General features: G+C 41.6%; 1 long non-coding RNA gene across 1 annotated transcript; it reads right to left on the reverse strand.

The window, feature by feature from the left end:
- Window positions 1-2,725: 2,725 nt before the first annotated feature.
- LOC144584562 (uncharacterized) lies at window positions 2,726-22,960 on the reverse strand. Its single transcript, XR_013538899.1, has 2 exons — window positions 22,433-22,960; window positions 2,726-3,029 (listed from the first exon to the last, which is right to left on the reverse strand). It is a non-coding gene; the product is annotated as an uncharacterized LOC144584562 (long non-coding RNA).
- Window positions 22,961-24,896: the final 1,936 nt, after the last annotated feature.

The following is a 24,896-nucleotide window of genomic DNA, read 5'->3' on the forward strand; positions in this document are numbered from 1 at the left end:
ATGTATGTATGTATGTATGTATGTATGTATGTATGTATGTATGTATGTATGTATGTATGTATGTATGTATGTATGTATGTATGTATGCCTTTATTCATTCATTCATTCATTCATTCATTCATTCATTCATTCATTCATTCATTCTAGTGCTGTGAGTTGCCCCTGTTGCCAATGGAAAGCATTTGGAAATGGCTAGGTTTTAAATGGGTAATTAAGACGCACTAGTTTTACAAAAGCCCTGCTCTCAGGGAGGAGGGGACAAAAATGTCTGGAACTGGTTTATTGAAATGGACCAATAGAGCAGCCTGCATTTCTGGGCTCTTCTTAGAGGATTAGCTAAGCAGAATATAATGACAAGTTCCTGGTTTTCAACAATGTACCATCACACCACTGGTTTAGGTTGAGAATGGAAAAGTCTGTCCATTACAACACACACACACACACACACACACACACACACACACACACACACACACACACACACACACACACACACACACACACACACACACACACACACACACACACACACACCATTTTAAATGTTGCAAATGTTGAGAAATTCTCATTAAAAAAAATGAAACACAATTCTCTTCCATCCCTAATTACAGGTGAAGAAAACCACAAGCCGCAGTACTGAAGGGCCTTTATCATCAAGGGCTTTCTCCAGCTTCATTACAACCCTTCTTTGACCATGCTGAGAGAAAAAAAAGAAGTACTTGGAAGATGAGGTTCTATATATGCTCTTACAATCTAACTCGTTCCACCAGATCGATCCTTGGCTGAGTTCCCTGTACCCAGCAGAGCAGAGAGAAAGGGGGGGGAAGTGTGTTTTCATTCTTGACTCAAGAACAGTGGGAGATTGTCAGAGAAAAGTCAGCCTATTCCCAGTTTAGGAAGGTCCTCTCAGAGAGCCCCAAACTGTGAGTCCTGCAGCTGCAGGCATCCCAAGCCTGAATAAACTCAAGAGTGAGCTGTAAGGTATCAATATTCATGTGCCTTTACTGGGATCACAGACAGTATATGATTTCATCTGCCAGCTCTCTGTCCATTCTGTATCCTCTGTTGTGCACAGTTCAGGTTCTTATTTCCTGCGACTATTAGGCTCTGCCTTTGAAACCAAGCTCCTTCAGTGAGGGAAAAGAAAGCATGCTTCCTGGATCACGCAGAGGAAGCATGGAAACCATCCACATTCTCATATACCCAACTAAGCAGATGTGCTTCCCCCCCTCAACCCCTTCTTTTTGTTCCTGAGAAGCAAAGACTGCCAATTATCACACTCTGATCCCTAGCTTAGCTCTCTTTCAGCATGTCTGGCTTGTTTCTGTTACAGTTTCTCATTTTCACACTTTCCGGCAGCAAACCGAAGAAGAGGCCGCCATTTTGATTTTAAACACCGCTCCGTCAAGTCAATTCCACATTATGATGACTGTTTCCAGGGTTTTCTGGGTAGAAAATACACAATTAGTTTGCCGTTCCCTTTTTCTGGGATTGCCCTAGGACTGTGCAGCTTGCCCAAGGAAACACAGGTTGCTTCTACTCACAGGTGGAACAGTGCGGAATTGAACTCCCAACCTCTGGCTCCACAGCCAGATAGCTAAACCTCCAACGATTTAGGCAGGTGGTACAGTAAACTGCCCTAAAGAAATATCATGTGTGTAAGGCTTTGGAAAATATGAGAAGAGTTGTTTTTTCAAAGGATAACTCCTAGAATCTGCCAGCTAGCCTAGCCATTGCCCATGCTAATTATGGGATTTTTAGGAGTTGTGTTCTAGAAATGTGTTAAATAGGTTTTTGGGTTCATCCAGCATGGATCTCCTTGTGTTTTTACATATTTTAAGAAGAAGATACACATAATATAATATTGATATTATATGTAATATAATAGTTGAAGAGAATTAGGTCAAAAAGGAGTCCACCTGAAATAAAAAGGATATACGATGGGGATAATCTTAAGCATTGTGTCCATTTCTAAGTTACAAGCAACCTCTGCTCCTGAGACATTTAATGGAAATATGGTGTGATTTCATGTTGGTGTGTTTACCAAAGCCACCAAAGTTACATACTATAAACATGCAGTATTAAAAACTGCAATGCATAGCAAAATAAAATTTATATAAGAAAATGAAGAAAAAAGAAGTATGATCACTAGACGAAGGATTATTTCTTGTGAGTAATTGGTAAATGTAGATTATCTTGGGAAGGATTTCTTTAAATTCCTGAGAGGTGTGTCTTTTTTTCTCACTCTTTTCCTTCCCTTTATATATATCATTCCCTTCATTTTAGGTTAATGATATACAGTACCATTAAAGCTGTCTACTTTCACTGATCATGCAACACTGAAGCACACATCAACTTTTTCAGGAGGCTGAAGTATTAATTTAAGAAATCAAGTTTTCTCAGTTAATACCAGATTATGTCATATCCAGATGGCATTTAAGCTTCTCTGCCCTATTACCCAAGGCTTTTAATATGGCAAATTAATGTAATATTTTATGTCATTGCTTGCTGTGTATTTAAGAGGGGAAGGAAACTGAGCCATGCCCAATGACTCACTAAGCAAGACTACGTGTCTTGCTTGATGGTCTAGGCCAGGTGGCCTCTGATACTGATGAAAACAAAAATATGATCCCCAACCATTAGCCTTGATTCTGGGCTTTGATGGGAACTCTTGTTTACAACATCTAGCAGGACCCAGGTTACGGAACCAGAGGAGAAATAGTTTTGAATGATATTTGGCCATTTTTTATTTTTGTAAAATGAACTTTTCAAAATTCACAAATTTCTTCATGCATTTTATGGTAAGAACTTCGGATTTTATTTTATGTTTTAAACTGAGTGAAGGAGAAAGCAAAACTGACAGATGTGGCCATTCTGACAGGCAACCCTTAGCCATTAAAATCTCTCTGTGAATTTCTGTATTCAGCCACATCTGTGACCCAGAACTAGGGCTGTCGTTCTTCTGTTTTGGAGAGGCTTCTCATCTTTAACAACTGTGTGGTAGTCAGGTGTAGCTCGGTTCTCAGTAACTAGGAATAGAGAGAAAAAGAAAGGGGGAAAAATCAGTATATATAATAAGTTTGAAGAATAACAAAGATTTCAGTTGGTTTGTTTCAGATAGGCCCCATCAATTCATCACAGGCAGTGTACAGTTTGATGTAGTCAAAACTAGAGGTGTCCAAATGAGAGTTGTGGCTGCCATGCATACCTTAAATACCCCAAACATATTACCGTATTTTTTTCTGTGTAGAAAATGACACTTTTCCCTAAAATAATTAGAGGAAAAATTGACCGTCATTTTATACATGGAAGGAAGCAGTCGCCCGCGTGCTCAGGTGCCTCTTGCTGCTGCCGCTGCCCAATTGCCTCTTCCAGAACTCATGGCTTGTCCCCTCTGGTGGCCGAGGCAGCAGCAGCAGCAGGAGGCAGAGGCAAAGGAGCATTCACACATGCTTGGGCGCTTCTTACTGCTGCCTCCCCCGCCCGCTTGATCACCACCTCCAGTGGGACTGATGGGGCTCAGCTCACATCACCAAATTGTGCCCTCTGGTGGTGGAGGCAGCGGAAGGCAGAGGCAGAGGCAAACAAGCAATCACGCGTGCTCAGGCGCCTCTTCCTGCTGCCACTGCTGGATCACCTCCTCACACAATCTCCTTAGGGCAGGGGACAAGGCAGCTGGAGGTGAGCCCCGGCAGTCACACTGGAGAAATTAACCGAGCAGGCAACGTAGACAGCAGCAGATGGAGGTGGAGGAGCAGTTGCCCATTAACTGCTCCTCCGCCTCCAGGAAGGGTCAAAATTAGGGGGTCATTTTATACATTGGGGGCGTCGTATACACGGAAAAATACGGTATTTATTTGTCCAGGATCCACAGATTTTCCTCCCACCACCAAACATGATTTGTAGCTTGTAGCCTCTCCTGCTCCAGGAAGCACATAGGAGCAGCAATGTTTAAATTGGGAATTGGTGGACTTCCAAGGTCTGCAACCCCCCAAAGAATCTACCCTAGAAAAGAATGTCTTATCTCCTCAATTTTTAATAGTTTCATGTGTCCTGCTTTAATGGGAATCCTTGCATTAAAGCTGGATTTGGGTTAGCCCCCAGTTCACAAGCTGAGCAGTGCTGGGAGGCTTCTCACCACTACTGAAAGCACCAGGATAAGGACAGCCTTGTTCACTTGCCACTTGCTAAAACATCTGGTGGAGATGGCCCCTGCTCCAGCAAAAACAGGTAAGGTAAAGGTAAAGGTTCCCCTTGACAATTTTTGTCCAGTCGTGCTCGACTCTAGGGGGCGGTGCTCATCCCCGTTTCCAAGCCATAGAGCCAGCATTTTGTCCAAAGACAATCTTCCGTGGTCACATGGCCAGTGCGACTTAGACACGGAACGCTGTTACCTTCCCACCGAGGTGGTCCCTATTTATCTACTCGCATTTGCATGCTTTCAAACCGCTAGGTTGGCAGGAGCTGGGACAAGCGACGGGAGCTCACTCTGTTGCGTGGATTCGATCTTACGACTGCTTGGTCTTCTGACCCTGCAGCACAGGCGTCTGCGGTTTAGCCCGCAGCGCCACCACGTCCCAAAAACAGAGGTGGCCAGAAAGCCTCCATGTGACTGGTCAACTAGTGGTGCTGTTCTTGCTTTGGGCAACTCTGGCAGCTCCAGTTTTGCCACATGGTGAATCCCACCCCCAGTGCCATCTGGGAAGCCCCACCGCACTGGCCAGCCAGAATGGGAGCCCTGCTGCGGTTTTTAAAGGGAGTGTAGTTGTGGCCAGGATTCTTTGAATGTCCCATTAATATTCATCAGCTTTACAAAGATCTGTTACTGATCGAGAGAAAAAACAGCTAGAATGTACATGTTAATAACAGATCAGTACAGCTGCCTGCCTTTGCGGACTTTTCTTGGATGAGGAGGACTGTTACAAATTTAAAATTTGCCACTACACCACAGATCTTTTGTCTTCTGGACTGCCTTCCCTAGCCTGATGTTTTCCTTTGGCTGGGTTTTCCAGCTCTGCACGCAGTTCTCAGGGTAGCTCCTACAGACGGTGGTTTCCTCTCTTAAGTTCTAATTATATTACAGCATTGCTCTTCATAAATCCTGACCCTCCAGCTAACAGCATCCGATCCTTCTTCTTCACAAGTTTGTAGCTCTTGCTTTTCATCAACTCTTTTCCGCTTCTTTGCTTTTTTTCATCTCCATCCCCCCCTCCCTTTTTTTAAAGAAACCAAAAAAATTTGCAGCCAACTTTCATTACCATCCGTATTTTCTCTTCTTGAAGGCTTTTCATCAGTTTTACTTTTTTGGGCCGAATCCAGTAACCTCATCTTTTGATTCTGGCGGGTGTCAACTATCAGGCTTTTGATCTGCAGCTTTTCTGTGTTAGTAAACTGTGCAGCATAAAAGTTAGAACGAGAAAAGGAAAGATATCATAAACGTTCCCTGCATAAAGAGGAGAAAGAGGATAAAACAGGGGCGAGCGGCAGCTGTTGTTGTTACATGCTGTCAAGTTGCCTCTGATTTACAGTGATGCTATAAATGAGAGATCTCCAGTATATTCTGTCCTCAACAGCTCTGCTCAGCTCTTGTAAACTCAAGCCAGTGACTTCCTTTAAGGAATCAATCCATCTCATATTTGGCAGGGATATTGGCAGGTCTTTAGGCCTAAGTCCCAAGTTCAAGTTCTAGTCTTTGGTACCAGGTCTTGAGTCCCAAGACCCATGTCCAAGTCCCTATTTAGATCAACCCCTTTTCCCTAGAAAAATGTAGGGGTGAGTGAGTGAGTTGTGAGTTGCGTCTGTGTCATTGAAAAACAACCCGAGTCAAATCTGAATCAAGCCACTGGAGCAACTTAAGTTCCTTGACAGCGAGTCCCATGATTCAGATCCTCATCCCTGGTATTTGGTCTTTCTCTGATCTTGTTGCCTTCAGCCTTTCCCAGGATTGTCTTTCCCAGACAATCTTGTCTTCTCATGATTTGCCCAAAGTAGGACAATCTCAGTTTCAACATTTTTGTCTCCAGAGAGAGTTCAGGCTTGATTTGATCTAGGGTCCACTTATTTTTCTTTCTGGCAGTTCCAGGTATCCGCACCCATACATAGTGGTTTGAAATATTATATATTTCTTGCTCTTGCTCTCCAGTAACACATCGTTACACTTCATGATCTGTTCAAATTCCTTCATGGCTGCCCTTCCTCGTCTCAGGCTCCTTCTGAGATCCTGGCTGCACTCTCCCTTTGGATTGATGACTGAACCAAAATATACAAAGTCTCTATTTCAATTTCTTCATTGTCAACATTAAAGATGTATAGTTCTTCTGATATTTGTCTTTCTAATCTTGAACTGCAACCTGGCTTTGTCACTTTCTTCTTCCACTTTCACTAAAAGTTTTTTTTAAGTCATTGCCGTTTTCTGCCCGTAAGATGGTGTCATCTTTATATCTAAGATTACTGATGTTTCTGCTACCAGTTTTCACTTCTCCTTCATTCAGTCTAGTGCAGCTTTCCATATGCTATGTTCTGCATACAGACTGAACAGGTAAGGAGATAAAATGCACCATTTTTCTGACAGCTTTGCCTGTAGGAAACCATTCTATCTCTCTATATGCTATCTTAATGGTAGCTTATTGTTCACAAAACAATCAAGTGCTGAGGCACACCCATTTCTTTCAGAACAACCTGTAGTTTCTCATAAGCTACACAGTCAAAAGATTTACTTAGTCCACAAAGGACAGACTGATCTTATTTGGTATATTCCAGTAGCCAGCAGATATTTTAAATATCTTTCTTTTCAGAATCCAGGTTGAACATCAGTCATTTTTTGCTCCATATAAGACAGGCACCTTTCTTGCAATACCTTATGCAACACTTTGCTTGCATGTGAAATTAAAGAAATGGTCCTATAATACTTGTACTCATTGGCAGCTCTTTTCTTGATAATTCAAATGTATATGGAATATTTTCAGTCCATAGGCTATTGTTTTGTTTTCCATATTTGTTGGTATATTCTTGTTAGGATTTTGACAGATTCCATCTCTGTGGCTTGAATTCCATTGGTTTCTCATCTACTCCTAGTTATTTATTTCTTCCCAGTGATTTGAGAACAGCTTTCATTTCATTTTCTAAAACTGTGGGTTCTTAATCATAAGATACCTCTTCAAATGAGTCTTTCATCCTTTTATCTCTTCAGTATACATCTTCAGTATACTGTTTCCACTTTCTATTTATTTGATTTTGGTCAGATAGTGTTTCTATGCCAGTCCTTCAACATTTCTAATCTAGGTTTAAATTTCCCTAGATTGGCAACAGCTGTAGACTTAAATTTCCCTAAATTGGCAATGGCTGTAGACTTAATGTTTGTTCAGCAAACACTAAGTTTGGTACACAGTCATCACAATTCCTTAAAAGGGTACTTTATTTCTTCCTCAACTAAATATTAACGTAAAATATTGGGTTGTGTTTTTCCCCCCAAAGTAGAACAGTGATAGGAAATGTTTTCTATATGTTGTGGGAATATGAGTCCCACCATTCTTCATGATAGCGGGAATGATGGGAATTGCACCCTGATATCACCTGTATGGCTACCTCTCTGTTGTAGTAGGCCTTGGGCAGTAGAAGTCTGAGGACTCATAGCATATCAAAGTCCAGAAGTTGTGATATTCATGACGCTGTCCACTGAGCATGCAAAGAGCACTGATTCCCAGTAACTCAAATCCAGTGTTGCCCCAACTATAGTATGTTCCCTTACGTTCAAGATAATTGACTTCTTTGCAAGTATGGATAGGACTATCCCATCAATATAAGCATTATAGCAGAAATAATATCATGTGCATCCATCTACAGAGAATGTTACATTAGCAAAGCAGTGTAGTTGCATATTTACATGCATTACAAATCTAGTTACATGGATTTTGCATTTTATGGTCCCAATCCTATTAATTATGCCCACCAGTGACTCAGCCCACATCACCAAATGCCTGTGCTAACAAATTTACTTGCAGCAATATGTAATTGCGAAGTAACTGTATACTGATTGTGTTACAATGGAAATGAAAAAAAAATCAGGGTTTTGGAGGCTGGTCACTAACCAAAGTGCAAAACAGAGGCTGAAATCCTGATGAGCAGCTTCATATGTGCTATAAAAATGACATCATCAATAGTGTCAAAATGCTAATGATTACAGTCCTTTTTTTGGATTTTGGGATGCCCATGACTTTGCTGCATTGTGTGCTAGTCAAAGGCATCCCTGAAATGGCCACAGGATATCAACCACAGAGAAACAGTAAGAAGGAAACAAATTTCTTTCAGCTCTGTGCTCCCCCCCCCCCCAAGATATGGCTCAGTGATTTCCATGCAATTGATTTCTAACTGAAGAGGCAAAGGGTTCACGCTCTTATAGCTAGAGGGAGGTTTTATTGCAATATGTCCACAGTCAAGATACTGAATAAACCTGAGTAAGCCTGGGCCTTGAGATTATCTAAGGCTAGTGGGGGACTCACGCTGTACTGATCAGCCAGGATTAAAGGTGGAGGAGATTGTCTGCTGCAACTGTGTAAATAGAAAGTTGTATCAGATGGATGTGATGGAGCAAATGTCAACCAAAGCTGCTCTGAACCTGGCACATGATGACAGACAAGAGTTGCCATGGTGTTTCCACAAGAAGACATGAGCAAAATGAAAACTAGTTAAGCCCCACTTGCCCAGTAGGGCTTTCAATTTCTATGTCTTACCATCTTGGACTTTGCCTATATCTATGTTGTTGATATTGTTGTTTTAATTTTTGTTTTATACTCGGACTGTAAGCTGCCCAGAGTAGATTCGTTGAATCTAGACGGGCGGGGTAAAAGCTGGAAAAATAAATAAATAAATTTGCCACCCTCCTTTTTGGAGGCAGATATTGTCCATGTATTGTAGGCTATGCTGATGGGGGTGGGGGTGGGGGAATCATACCTATTGCCACGCTTAGCGATACCAAGAGAGTTTCCTTACCACTGTCAGCACAACTGAGGACACAGAATTTGGACATGCTGCCAAAATCCGTAAGCAATCTCTACATGTGGGGACATAACCACTAGTGTTAGCTTGACCATCAGTGGGAATCCAGCCAGCATGTCACAGAGGAAAAGAAGCTGCTGTTGTTATGTGCCACCAAGTTGGAATGACTTGTAGGGCTTTCAAGGTAAGTGAGAAATTTAAAGAGTGGTTTTACCAGTTCCATCCCCCCCCCAAGTGAGTTTCCATGGCTGAGCAGGGATTTGAACCCTGGTCTCCAGAGTCTTAGTCCATCACTCCATCCACTACACCACACTGGGTATCAAAAAGAAGCTACTTTGAATTCAAAGAGCTGTGTGGTACTGAAAACGCCATCTCCCTACAAAGTTCTAATGTGTCCATCAGGATTCAGGTAACACTCTTTGTTTTAGTTCCATCCACATTTAGTGATAATTCTTTGAGAAACAAAATTGGCCTGACTACAATGCAAAGCAGACCTTCTCACCAAAACACACACACTTGGACAGCTTGCACAGATTGCTGTCTGTTTGGGAACAACAAAATACACACAAAATAATACAAATGATTAAAAACGAATACAATTAAGAGAGAGAGAGAGAGAGATTGAGAGAGAGAGAGAGAGAGACTGGCTGAATGCTTGCATTCCTCTTGACTGGCTAGGTGAGAATGGTCTTCTCCCTGCCCTCCCCCCGCTTTTACCATCATCCTGGGACAGAGCTGCTTGCATCTTCTGCATCATCATGAAGGAGATTTTTCACAGAAACATGTTAAATTTGGGGGGAAATATGCATATACAACTCAAGGATCAGATGAGAATGCAGCATTATGTTTGTAGAAATGTAATGACACTGAAAATTGATGCCTTTGAATTGTGGTGCTGGGGGAGGCTCTTGAGAGTCCCCTGGACTGCAAGAACAAACCTATCCATTCTAAAAATAATCAACCCTGAGTGCTCACTGGAAGGACAGATCCTGAAACTGAGGCTCCAGTAGGCCATGGAGAAGACTCCTTGGAAAAGACCTTGATGTTAGGAAAGTGTGACGGCAAGAGGAGAAGGGGACGACAGAGGATGAGATGGCTGGACAGTGTCTGCGAAGCAACCAACATGAATTTGACACAACTACAGGAGGCAGTGGAAGACAGGGGGGCCTGCGTGCTCTGGTCCATGAGGTCATGAAGAGTCAGACACAACTAAACGACCAAACGACGACTAATGACACTGAGACATGGATTTTCACATCCTTGCCCGTATCCTTTATTTTATATCTTTTCAGTAGATTACTTTTAATTTTCCCTATATCCCTCTTCACCCTTGTAGCAAGTTCTTTCATGCTGTCCTCATCTGTAGTCTCTGACCGGGTTATTCTTCATTCTTCTCTACATAGGCAAATGCATATATCTTAGACTTCAAAAAAGTTTCCTTTCTGGACTACAGCTACCAGTATATCCTACCTAGGTGGGAAATCCCTGGAGCTATAATAATATTAAAAAGGAACGTTTGCAAAGTCTGATACACCATTGCCATTCATAGAATCGTAAATCATAAAATAATTGAGTTGTTACGGGCCTACAAGTCCACTGAGTCAAACCCCTTGCTCAATACAGGAATCCAGTGATTGTCTCACAAGAGAGATCTAGCACTCTGTGGGACCAGAGAGGGCCCTGGTCCCAAGGCTGGTCCAACCCAGAGATGGGCCCAATCTTGTTGCCACCTTCCAAGGACTTTCCCACCTGCACTGCTGCAGTGGACTGGGGCCATGCCAAGGACATGGCAGAATTACCTGAGGGCATCAGTCAATCTTAAATGTCTTTTTAGTATTGCATTTATTTACCCTTAAAAAAATAATGTTTTTCCAAATATTTGTATACTTACTGTTTTTAGCTCTTAAATATTGTCTTTTTAATAATGTAGATTGTCTTGGATTCTTTGAAGGAGAAAGATGGAGTACAAATATTTTCAACCAACCAACCAATCAATCAATCAATAAAACCAGAAGGAGAGATATGGGTGGATGGAGAGAGGGAGAGGATTAAAAGGAAGTGGGAGAGAAGGAAGAGGATGATCAATGGGAGGAAGGTCTGTCAGGCAGAGGCATCAGATGAAGTAGAGATAATCTCTCATGCCAGCTGGGAGATGGTGTGACATCAAAACCCTAGATGGAGTGGGACAAGCTAACAGTGCTGCCTGAGGAGAATGAGAGGGTGCGACAAGCTTAGCAGCAGCAATATCATACTGAGGAGAGTGGGAGCACCACTACTGTAGATGTTGGAGACGAGGGAAAGGCACCCTGTGACCAGTGAGATCCCTACTGAAGTTGACTCTTGGGTACCCACCAAATAACAGGAAGGTGATCCCATCTTGGCATCTCCGGTCCACCCAGAGGAATCCAGACCCACTTCAACATATGTCCAGTCAACAGGCTCAATGTCCATAGCAGCTGCTCCTACTCAGGCCCACGTCACACCTGAAGAAATCCTGTGTGAGGATGCCAAGGTGGTGGAGATTCTCTGTCTACAATATTATGATTGTGACAGACCACCATTACTGCAATACACCCGGCTTGGCACAACTCTCTGGGGTCCTCAGCCTTTTGGAGGAGAAAAGCTTCATCATCATCAGGAAGACAAAAAGGAGAGCTGGGGAAAACCTCCCTCCCTGTTAGCGATGTTCTTCCCTGTTTGTTTCTACATCTGTTCCAAGTCACAGCGTCCCAGTGTTGCCATGCCATGTGGATCTGTCGGCTTAGCGGATACCAGAGCAGCATCAGGATAAAACCTTGGGAAGCAGCAACCATGTGACTTTAACAGCATATAAATCGGTATTTATTCAGAAATAACAAAAATGTATTAATCTCAGGATGTTTACAGAACCTGACAGCCCTGAGCTAAAAGGGATGAGGGTCCAGAAAAACGTCTCCCAGTACACAAAGAATGCTCAGCTGACATACTTGTATGCAAGCTGGTGTCATTTATTGTTTTAAATCAGAGATAGGAAACATATGGCCAGCAGGCTTTATCCGGTCCATGGATTTCTCCCATCCCAAAGGTTGGAAGAGGAGAACTGATTGTGCAGGAGACCAAACAGACTATTGTTCCCGCCAGGAGAAAATGCTTAACTGGGTCCAAGGACAATACACTCAAGAAGAAATGCATATTCTCTATCTTGAAAAGGAAAATGAAGGCTGACATCCAACCTGGGGAGACTGAACTGTTTACATTGATATGGAGACTGGAGCCAGCAAGCAAAAGGGAGTTGTTGCCAAAGTACCTTGTGATAAAGCCATTGTACTCCAGACATAGAGCTGCTATTAGCTATCAAAGGGATCCAGCGTGTCACGTAATCAGTTTGGCAAGGCCCTGGCGCTGGTGCAAAACACCTGCTGAGGAGAATACTGCTCTTGCGTGGAACGGTGATCCCTCCCCATTCACTCTCAGCTTGGCCACTCTCCGCACCTGCCCTGATCTTGGAAAATGTCTGCATCCAAGGAGGTCTGTGAATCTGGAACCAATGGCAGCACAGCCAGACACGGACAAATGAAAAAATAAGCCCGATACAAGGAGTAAATAGTCCAGAGGGAGCTTCTGTTCTGTGTCCCTTAGATAGCACTAGAAGATGCTGTGGGATATACATGCTCTCTTGTGTGGCTGACATTTATGTCCCTGGATGTCATACAAATGACAGTACCTGCCCCAAATTAAGATGTGCAAGGAATGCACTCAAGTTGACCTTCCCCTGTCCCCCAATCTGCTCTTCCTAGAGCAGCCCCACCAGAAATGTCAGTCACACTTGAAGCTAGCAGGAAAACAGACCATGAGCTGTATTGACTCAGTAAAGAAGCCCCATCCTTAAGTTTGCAGAATCCTGAATAGGCCATTAATTAATAGGGTTACCATATGTCAGAAGTTATTTGATGGGGCATAACAACCGCCCTCTTTTCACTGTCCAGTTGGCCAGACTCAATCTGCATTAGAGAATCCAGACATTAATGGACACACCCAGAAAAGGCTGTACACTTATCCAGAAAAAAAATATGTGCATCCTTAATAGCAGATAAACAGCGTATAAGATCCATGAAATGAAGGCACAGTACACAAGAAATAAAAAGTGCCATAGATTTAAAAACAATGCAATTATTAAATGAAAATTGTGATGTAGCATATAAAAATCAGACAATGATATGAGCTGGAATATAAGCCACGGTTAGCCCTTCACAATGTACTAATATTGTCCCTAGATTTGCCAGCTGTTTAGCTTATTGTGCCCCCAGTTGTGTAACAGTAAAAAGGTAAAGGTAAAGGTTCCCCTTGACAATTTTTGTCCAGTCGTGTTTGACTCTAGGGGGCGGTGCTCATCCCCGTTTCCAAGCCATAGAGCCAGCGTTTGTCCGAAGACAATCTTCCGTGGCCACATGGCCAGTGCGACTTAGACACGGAACGCTGTTACCTTCCCACCGAAGTGGTCCCTATTTATCTACTTGCATTTGCATGCTTTCGAACCGCTAGGTTGGCGGGAGCTGGGACAAGCGACGGGAGCTCACTCCATCGTGCTTGGTCTTCTGACCCTGCAGCACAGGCTTCTGCGGTTTAGCCCGCAGCGCCACCACGTCCCACACAATACTGTTAGAGCTATCCATTCTAGAGAACAGGTTTCTGAAGACTTGGGGGAATGTGGAGAAAAAGTAGTTCAGGAATATTCTGATGGTGAAATTAGTAGGAAAATATATAATACAGTAATGATATCCAAGCCTCAACAAGGCAAGTACAGTAGGGTGAAATAAAAGGAATAGGTCAAAGAAGGAAAAGGAAATCAGAGTCCATTGAAGGCAGTCCATGGGCTAAAAATCTAGCCTAGGAAACTCAGCTCTGTGTGTATAACAGATGCAAGAAAATATTCTGGTTAGAGAGATGTAAAAGCTCCCCAGAGAATTCGCCTAATCCATGCAGAAGATTCCCTCCCCTTTCTGTACTTAAATAAAAGGCTTACAAATTGTGACTGATCCACCCTGTGTCCTTCAAGAGACAACCTAATCTACTTGATACTCGGATCCATAATATTTTCAGTGGGTTTTTAGATTTCCATTAACAAAAACAAACACACACACTCACCAGTCCTGCAAACTGGTGGGGGAGAGTGCAAAACAGCTATGATCAGGGTGTGTATGTGTGTTACACAACGCCCTGGATGTGTGAGCTAAACCACTAACCATTCAAAGCCCATATTGCAATTCAAAGCCTATGCTGCAATCATCCATCCTTCCATAACCTCTCTTTCTCTCTTACACACAAACATACACAGTCTTAAGGGTGTAAAATATTTCAGTAAAATTTAGCAGACTGAACTGAGTGAGAGAACAAATAGAAAGAAGAATGTTCCAGAATGCATAAAGACTGTCTAGATGCTGATGTGTCTTTTTTTAAAAAACAAAACAAAACTCTATAGCTCTACAAAACGGCTGTTAAAGTGGCTGCACAGTGTGTGTGTGTGTGTGTGTGTGTGAGAGAGAGAGAGAGAGAGAGAGAGAGCAATAACCTCAGCCTCAGCTCTTCCTGCCAAGTTTTCTAATTGAAACTGAAGATCAACTGTAAGTAAATGTTTTTCTTTTCCTCTTAAACCACTTGTAGAGTCATTTTTCTTTTAAGTACCTGTACAAAGGTCTACTAAAACAAAAGGGGCTAGGTGGAAGCTGGCATTTTTTGCTATTCTCTCCTTCATGTTTCCCCTGTGCTATAGCTGTGCATTTTTTTAAAAAACCTTATACTCTACTAATTATAAGGGAATCACCAATTCCCACAACACAACCCTTAATCTTCTCCTTTGCTGCCAGCAGCTTAGTTCACCTTATTGATTTCAATTTTTCTTTCCTTACATTTAAACTGCTGGCTTACTTTTTAACCCTACAAATGCCAAAATGAGATACAAAAGGCCTATTGCGGTGCTGTTCCACACCAGTAGTGAACAGTAATTCCTTACTCTGTAGCTTTCTGAGGATCACTCATGTATCCATTCATGTACTTTTCTTAAAAGACATGCCTAGTTTAAAAAAACTATGTTCTTTCATAATTAAGGTCAAAAAAGAAAAAGTAAACTAAAGGCCAAAGGAACAACCAACATCTGGAAAAAGTAAATATACCAGAGAAAAAGTGAAATGAAAAAGTGTGCCCCTCTGCCAAGATTCAATTAATTTTTGTTCCACTGACACCCCTAATTTTCCTGTAGCCTGGTGAGTCTCCTTCCTGACAGAGTCATTTTATTTTATTTTTCAGCTTTTACCCTGCCCATTTAGATTCAACGAATCTACTCTGGGCAGTTTACGAATATAAAATAAGAATTAAAACAAACATTATCAAACAGCATGAATAGTCACCTGAAAGAATATCTCAAAATTTTCTCAGGGCTTTGCTTACACTTTACCTCCCACAATGGGAAATGTAGGGGTGACTGATAAACAGGCGTCATCATTATTGCTATTGTAATGTCAGCCTTATACTCAGGCAGATTGAGCCCCTGCAGCCATATTCTGTCTCATCTTCAGACTTGTAGCAACTTAGAGTGTTGTTCTTCAAGACCACCCAGTGGTCCTGCCACCCACGGATATACCATAGTTGGTCCACTTGCTGAGCACTCCGCAGAGCTCAATAGGTGGCCCGGATTTCTGTGTCTGTAAGTGCTAGACAGGAGAAAAAGTACATTGCACCCCTTTCTTTTACTGGCCAGAAACAGAATCCCTTCGCCTGAAGCAATTAAGGTATAATCTGGGCCTAGAACCATGAAAAGGATTCACATTTGTAGCTTGCCCATAGCGCTCCATCTCCTTTTAGTTTGGCCAAAGCCTCAATACGTCAGAGCAACAACACAGTCATCTTTTCATTCGTTCCGTGATCTAAAAACCCAGACTGAGGTTCTCTGCCCTCTTTTTCAGCCGGTGACGACGGATCACACTGTCCATGTAACCAACAATTTCCTCAATTTCATTGGATAGGTAGTCCGTTCCATCCAGGGCCGGACTGGCCATCTGGGAATTCTGGCAAATGCCAGAAGGGCCGATGGTCAGAAGGCCGTTCCTGCCTCAGCGCAGAGGCGCTGCATCCGGATCGTCTGTCCCTTTCTAGCCAAGCAATTGAGAATGGTTTTCTCATTTAAAACGACTCAATTATCTTTCTCGCTCGCTCGCTCTCAAAAAAGAGCAGAAATTATAAGACAGAAACGAACCCAGAGCTATTTCCAGAAGATCGGAGCGAAGCTGCCTTTTTTTATATAAAAAAACTCTGATCTCGGATTCCCGAGAGGGAGGGTGAGAGAATGCGAGAGAGCGAGAGGTGCAGGATTGAGGCCTCGTCCTCCTGCCGCGGCTGCAGCCTCAGCCAGCAGGGCTGGCGCTGTTGTGCCTGCCCGTTTCCGACCTAGCCAATTTCACTCCGGGGGCGGTTTAAGAAGAGCGAGGTGCCCATCCGGGACCCTTTTCGTGGCTCGTCGTTCCTTCCCCTGAAACGCGTTTAAGAGCCTCTCCTTCGCTCTCCGAGCCACCCTCCCCCCTCTCTGTTTAAAAAAAAAAATTGTGCCTGATGAAGAGGCTGGAGGAGCAACTCGGGGCCGGATGAACAACAACAACGCAGAGCGCGCACGGGGGGGGGAGAGAAAAAGGTCGTTTGCAATAACCTTGGAGCGCCGGCACCAATGATCCAGCTAAATCGCCTGGCTAGTTTTTCTCAACCCTTAAAGGTGACGCGTGTTTTAAGAGGGGAACGCAGGGCTGCTCAGGAGCGCAGCGGAAGTCTAGCGGTTAGAGTAAGTCAGCTGCGAATCCCGTCTAACTTCCCAAGAACATGCTTCCAATGAAGTACTGTATAATTGAGGCCAGGATAGGCGAGCCTTTACTGAGATTTTGTTCTGATTTAGAGAAAAGAGTTTCTGGGCTTTTGTTTGTTTCATACTATTTTAGAATCAAGAGGTCCTCAGGGTCTTTCTTTTTAAGGAGTCGTGGACTAGAAAAGATAGAATATCTGCCTATATTGGATCTATCTACATATTTATATATTTTCTGTGCATTACCAAAAAGAAAAAAGAAAGAAAAAGAAAAAAGAAAAGTAAAAAAAGTAGTCCATTAGAATCAAGACTCAAACTAGGGACGTGATCTTGCCTCATACATCTGGTTCATTCACAGCCAATGATCACAGAGTTGCAAAGCACAGAGTAGGCTAATGTAAAGCTGGAAAAATGAATTCCTCCGCAATGAACAAGATGACCTTTAGGGACTATTGTGTTCAGTATTAGTCCTACAGTTCACTGATTTCGGCGAGTCTAACAGCACGCATCGTGTTTAACCCTCTCCCACTAATTTAAGTGACAATCCTCCTGCCCCACTTCAGATTTACTTGGAAGTAAGTTCTGACAGTTTTGGTAAACTGAGAACTTCTGCCTCAGCCATTTACTTCAGTCTCAGCCAAGAGCAAACTGGCAATAATGATGGTTTGACACGGTCTCCTTGCCTTTCCCTCTATTAAACTGTTAAACACAGCCTTCCTCCTTAGAAACAAAATGTAATACTCCATATTTCACTATGCTTTGTGAATATTCCCTCCTTTCACAATAAAATGGAAGTATCTCAGCTCAAATCTGTTAACAGAAGTAAGGCCCTCTGAAGTAAATGGGAATTATTCCTCACTCCTTTTGCAAAGGGCAATAGCAGTTCTGTACATGAAAATTTGCATAATTTGGAACATCACCTCTCTACACATCTCTTGTCCCCATCTCACCCCAATGCCTAATAGGTAGGGACTTTTGGAAATAAAAGCAGGCTGTATGTTTTCATTGATCATTCTCTCTCATCTTCCTACTGCTACCAAGATAATAAAGATTTAACACTTCCTCCCTTTTCACACTTAGTCCTTTCTAACCTTTAAGCTGTTATCTCTTACCTGGATGCCGGACTATGCTCCTTCCAGCCACCACGCATGTTATTCTATCTAGTTTTAGGATCAACATTTCCATCAAATGCATTTTTAAAATAAACATGGTAATCTTTTACTTCTAAGCTCTGCCTGTGCACTTTTCACGTATTATAAGGACTAACACAGATGGAGATTACTAACAATTCCTTAATACAGTGCAACACTGGAAACACAGAAAAATGCCCACTCTTTGGTTGGCTTTTGCTTTGAGATCCTGTCAACATTGTTCACATTTCACAAATGAGAAGTGAAGGCTGAGAAACAGAAACTTAGCTTTGAGTGTAATAATGATGTGCGCATATTGTGGGATGTTCTCGGTGCAAATTGACACAACTCAGGATATTACTTCAAGAGACCAATGCTCAGTAATTGTTCGTTATGTGACAGACTGTATTCATGAGAAGCTCCTGGCAGTGGTTGATTGTGAGTCTTCATCAGGTGAATACTTTCTTACCTTACTAAGGCAAGTTCTGCAGTCATGTAAAATTGACATAAAAAATTGCACTGGTAGTTCTACCAATGGAGCAGCTAACATGCAAGGACAGTATAGAGGCTTCTCTACATGGTTGTCCAGAGAATCTCCAGGCCAAATTCATGTTTGGTGTTATGCACATGTACTCAATTTAGTACTGGCTGACACCACAAAGGTTGTAATTCCAAGTGCATCGTTATTTAATCTAATAAATGATGTTGGAGTTTTTATTCGTGAGTCTTATCAACGAATGAATGTATGGCTAAATGTCAGTCAGGACCCACACCATCGAAGACTCTCTGTGATTGGGGAAACACACTGGTGGTCCAAAGATGCAGCACTTAGAAAAATATTTGGATCATTTTCCCAACCTGATTCGGCTTTATATGTTGACCTTATTGTAACATTGGCAAAGATTGAAGAAAACTCAAGATCTAAGCCAGAAATACGAATAAAGGCAAAAACTTACGTAGAATCACTGCTTAAATATAAGACCGTTCTCACAGCACATATATTTCTTCGGATTTTTGAGCTGACATCCCTGTTGTCAAAATATCTACAAACAAGTGGCTTAGATGTATTACAAGCTCATCACATGGTCACAGGGACACAGGAAAATCTCAAAAAGCTTGCCAGAGATTTTGAAGGGGTCAAGAACAGTGCAGATGATTTTATAAGATGGGCAAATGACAAACTACAAGAACTTGAAGATTGTGAACTTGAAGTACAGGCCACTTTGCCTCATAAAAGGTTAAGAAAGAAGAAAAGCATGGCTGGTGAATGTTCTCAAGATGAAGTAATATCTGATGCCATCATGGCATATAAGATACAAGTACACAATGTGATCCTTGATGTAATCACAGAGAGCATAACTCGACGTTTTCTTGCTAGTGAAACACTGTATGCCGACTATGCATGCCTAGACCCTAGGAACTTTTCAAACATAAGAGAACAAGGGCTTCATATATCTGCAATGGAAGATTTAAGTAAAGTCTTGATCAAATTTAATGAGAATGCCACAGCTGAAAATTTGCGGTGTGAATTAAATAGTCTAGCTTTGCATTGGGACAAATTGAAGACATCAGCGCTAGAAGAATACACTGTAAGGGTGTCAAGAGAAACGCCCATGGAAGATCTAAGTCAACAATTTGATGAAATGGAGCTGTTAAATACTGTAAGCCATGTGCAACATGTAAGAACTGTGCCATTTGTTGCTATCAAATTCTACAGCGCTACAATTTATTAACAGATGCCTATAATGTGATAGGTCTAGCCTACAAATTCCTACTGACTCTATCATTTACTCAAGTTGCTTGTGAGAGAAGCTTCTCCACCTTGAGGTTCATCAAGAATCGACTGAGGAATACTGTATCCCAGGTCCATTTGGATTCATTCATGTTAATGGCTACAGAAAAAGAAATCCTCATGAGTCTTGATGTGGATGCCATCATCAACAGAGTTGCAGAGAGTAGTGAAGCCCTGCAAAGTCTTCTTATTCCTTGATAACGTATCATTCCTAAGTCTTTCCATAGCCGCCTAGAGTGGTCCTACTGTATGTGATTCAGATAGGCGGGATATAAATTAAATAAATAAATAAATAAATAAAATATTAGTAGGGTTCAAATTTAAAATGTTCAAATCATAAACGAGGTGGAAAGTTCTTGAGCCAAGCCTTTTGTTCCTGGTGGAAGTGTTGATGTAGGAGGATCTGCTACTTATGGCTTGTTCACATTGAACATTTTGTTGCAGTTATGTTTAATGATCTAATGTTTCAATACATTAAAATAGCTATAAGATCTCACATTGTACTGTTGGTGTTGTTTAGAGAGCACTAGCATTGACAAATTTAAACATTAAATTTTAATTACACTTTTTGTTAAACGTGATGATTTTATAGGTTTAGATTTCCTGATGCTCCTTGTTATTTATACAACCAGGGCAATGATTGGGATAGGGAGAACTCGTAAGCATGTACCAATACCACTATACCAGCAACGCCCTTTCAGCGCGCCACAATATCGTGAATGGAGCCCACAACAGGTGGGCCTGTGTCCCCACAGCCGGTGGGCCTGTGTGCTCTAAATGCCAGGGCCGATTTTTGTTCCCAGTCCGGCCCTGGTTCCATCCCATGGCTCCATATACATGCACTACATCCCAGTTCATATAACCATAGCTTTTATCTTCTGGATGCTTAACTTTAAGCTTGAAACAGATTGCACTTGCACCATTGGTGTTTTTTTCTATTTCATATCCCTTGATGGAGGACATTTGTTGAGTGAAAGTCATGCACTGTTATTATAACTGCTCTTGTTAAACTAATTATTGGAAACAATCTTGCAGCCTCCTAGAGAGGACTAACCCCAAATAAGAGTAAAATAAGAAAGAATATCAACCTATTGCAATAAAAATGCTGAGGCTGAGCAGAACCAGTTGCTTATTAGGGCTAACAATTGTTTCTTAAACAGAATGTAAGCTGCACAGAATTGCAGGATTTGTGTGTGTGTGTGTGTGTGTGTGTGTGTGTGTGTGTGTGTGTAACTTTAGAACTCCAGACTTTAGTCACTGGCCCACCACGACCTCTTAATGTTTCTACAAGTGAAATGAAGTTTGCTGCATTGGTCCAACCTGTGGTTTTCCTATTGAAGAGAGAGAAGAAAATTTACTCTAGGATTCTACTATCCAGAATCGGTTTGCAGTAAGAGAGGAAGTATGATGTAGGCAACATGTTTTCCACAGTAACAGAGTGTGAAGAGTTGACATATTTGTTTGAGCCACATAAGTCTAGATGTTATAAAGGGCACCAACAAAGTGTGTCCAAAGGAAAATGGCCGAGATGGCGAGAGATCTGGAAAAGAAGCACTATGAAGAACAAGTTAGATAGGTCTGCCTGGATGAGAGAAAACTATATGGAGATATAATAGTGGTCTTTAAATACCAGAATGGCTGTAAGATAAAGATGATCTCATTCGCTTCAGGGGCAAGATTAGTATGAATAGGTAGAAATTAGTAGGGTTCAGATTTCCGTTGAATATTCCTCTGCATTGCCCAAGATTCTGTTCTGTAAATGACACCTGTGGAAGGGTAATGAGGTAACTAGCTGAGAAGATTTTCTGTATGAAAAGATTTACTCTTTCTGTCCCATTGTTTATCTGCCTTGCAAACTATAAATTTTATTGCATGGAAGCTGTGGGAGTCACAGGACAGAACGAGGATGTTATTTAATTATTGAACATTTCCACTGCTGGATGACATTATCTTCAGATAAGGATTTTCAGTTATTAAAGACTTATTTCTTCCATCCTACAGCTCCACACAGGATCCAATAATGGAATTGTTTACTCATGACTTGGACAAGCTGTGGGACAGAAGGTGGAAGTCTTTAATTACTGAAATTCTCCCCTGCTGATGACAACATTATTCTTCTACAGGTGCAACTTATTCAACAGGATTTTGGCCACTTATAGAAAAGTCAGCCCAACCAAGTATAATGGGTGTATGCCAAGGCAGAGCATGAGAAAGTTATATTTTTGGACTACAGCTCTCAGAAACTCCCAGAGAAAATGACCAGTTAATGTGCAGTACCCTGTAAAGATGGCTCAAGCAAATGTAAAAGGGAGAGAGAAACTGTAGCTATGTGTAGCAGAGGCTATGCCATCAATTACCGTAGGTAATATTTATCTATTATAATTCTATTATGAATTATATTTAGTTTTTTGTTTGTTTTGAATAGGGAGTAGCTGATTTATATCACATCTGGAGAAATGAAAAGATAAGGGGAAAGAAAAAATAAGGAAAACAAGATTAGTTAATATTTGAAGCTGTATCAGTGAGTATAGGATTGTAGCTTTTGCCTAGAAAGAAAGTCTCTCTGAAATGAGTGGGGTTTAAATCTAAGTTTACAAATACCTACGGCAAGCTGAAAAGCAATGGGTGGTACCTGCAAGTAAAAGGGTTGATCTAAACATGGGGAGAATGCTGTTTAATGATGAAACATCCTACCTTGGTGAGCTTTCCTTTGGTGGAGGCATTTAAGCAGAGTGTAGCCAGGTTTGAAGGATGCTCTAATTCAGTGATTCCCAACTTTGGGTCCTCATATGTTCATGGACTGCGGCTCCCAGAAATCCTGACCAGCACAGCTAATGGTCAAGGCTTCTGGGAGTTTTACTTCTGCTACTCTAGTTGCATCTTCTTTTACAGATCCTGTATTGAACAGGTGGTTAATCTACATGGCCTCCAGTTTTCCATACTGCTTTGGCATTCTAGGATAGACAAGGGTTTTGCCTGTAGGACCCATATGATTATTTTTATAGGCCTACTATATTCTGATTCACAGTGCCCAACAGCAAACAAGTACAAGAATCCTGAGGCTGAGAACACTCAGTCACTATGTGTTGAAGAATGGGAGTCATGTCAAGGAGGAAGGGGTTGGTCCAGAGAGGCAAGCCTTCAAGTGTCCTTTCCATCCTGTGCCCTTGTTTGGACTATCAATTCAATGGAATGAATGAATGTGATACAGATGTTAACCTCCCCCCAGTTTTAATGTGTGGGTGCCGACTAAAGAAAGAGGGGAATCAAAGCCTTATTGTTCAGAGAACAAAAAGGGGCAGCGTGTCTCGGGAAGCTAAAGAAGTCCTAAATGGAGGGGGGGTGGGAAGGAAAGCCTGTCAAGCTTTGTTAACCTTGAAATCGGACGCTTCACTTTCACTGACTTCCTTTCAGCTTTGCAGCATCATTAGACTGGAGAAGCTCATCAAGCAAATGGACCAAACGAGGGCAGGAAGACACACAACAGATAATGAAAAAGTTTAGGTGTGCAGTTGTAGCTGTCAGCATGGACCCATAGCTGGGACTCGGTGCACTGAAGAAATGTTATCAGTGGAGAAAAATCTTTACGGGATCGAGTTTGTATCTTGGCACAATTCAGAGTGTTGAAGTTTTTCCTTACTGGTATATTTTTATCCTGCTTTCCATCTAACAAACTCATTTAATTATTAACTAATTATTAATTAATAGTTAATAATTAATATTAATGTTAGGCAAACTATTGGGAAAGATAAATAGGAAGGGGCTATGGCATTCATCCTGCAATGCTTTTCTCTTCTTGAAATGTATCTTCTTTAATCATCTTAATCTATGTCCCTATACAGAGGATGTATATGACCGTCTTCAAGTAGTGCCCATAATAGGGATGGAAATCCTCTAGTTTCTCATTCTAGAAGAGAAAATGAGAAAACAGCTGGCAAATCTATCTATCTATCTATCTATCTATCTATCTATCTATCTATCTATCTATCTATCTATCTATCTATCTATCTATCTATCTATCTATCTATCTATCTATCTATCTATCTATCTATCTATCTATCTATCTATCTATCTACCTACCTACCTACCTACCTACCTACCTACCTACCTACCTACCTACCTACCTACCTACCTACCTACCTACCTATCTATCTATCTATCTATCTATCTATCTATCTATCTATCTATCTATCTATCTATCTATCTATCTATCTATCTATCTATCTATCTATCTATCTATCTATCTATCTATCACCTCATTAGTGCAAAAACACTATTCTGCATGGTTTACTAACAGCTAGAACCAGTACTATATAAACATATAATCAACAGTAAAATTGATTGATTCTTTTCTGCTTCCAATGAGATTGATCTAGATGAGTTTTTTTTTATTCCCCCTCCACAGATTCTCATGGGAGACATCATGGGATATGAAATAGGCTTTGTGGCCATTTTTTAATTGAAGAAATCCCAATTATTACAATTCCTGCACAGAACAGCACATGTCCTATGCCAGTTTGACTGCAAAGGGCATTAAGCTTGTAGAATTTGGCAGTTTCCCAATGCAGAATCAAAGGCAGAAAAATTGTGGCAGTGGGGCGGGGTGGTGGTGGAGAGACTGCAGTATTTGCAGGTGCAAGTCCTGACAGAGAATACTGGGAAGGTGAGACTTGTAAAGTTGTCAAGAATGAGAAATTTGGTGACATGTTTAGTCTAAATAGAGAGGTTGTGTTCGGCAAAGCTGATACGTTATTGACGCTGGATAATCTAAAGCCTATAGAGGTAAGAATGATGAATTTAAGCAGACTCTTTGATAATCAGCAGCAGAGCGATAGCATGGAATAAACACACTCATTAAAGCTGTTAAAATTTGCCATATACAACTGACTTCAAGGAGACTACAGTCAGATCAATAGTCAAGTGCGGATGGATTTGCATATTAGGCTCTTTTTAAATTTAATCTATGTGCTGGTGTGAATTAAGGATTTTATTAATTCTCATCTAGGGAATCTACTTGGTTCCTCTCCAACTGCATTCCTCTTGACAAAAAACAAAAACAAAAAAAACCCATAGCTTTGTGTCTAAAAATCATTGGTAGACATGCCATATCAACTGGCTTGCTCTGTCCTGTTAGAACAGTCAGTAAACACAGGCTGCT

Source organism: Pogona vitticeps, chromosome 1 (genome assembly GCF_051106095.1).
Source record: "Pogona vitticeps strain Pit_001003342236 chromosome 1, PviZW2.1, whole genome shotgun sequence".
NCBI classification, from domain to species: Eukaryota; Metazoa; Chordata; class Lepidosauria; order Squamata; family Agamidae; genus Pogona; species Pogona vitticeps.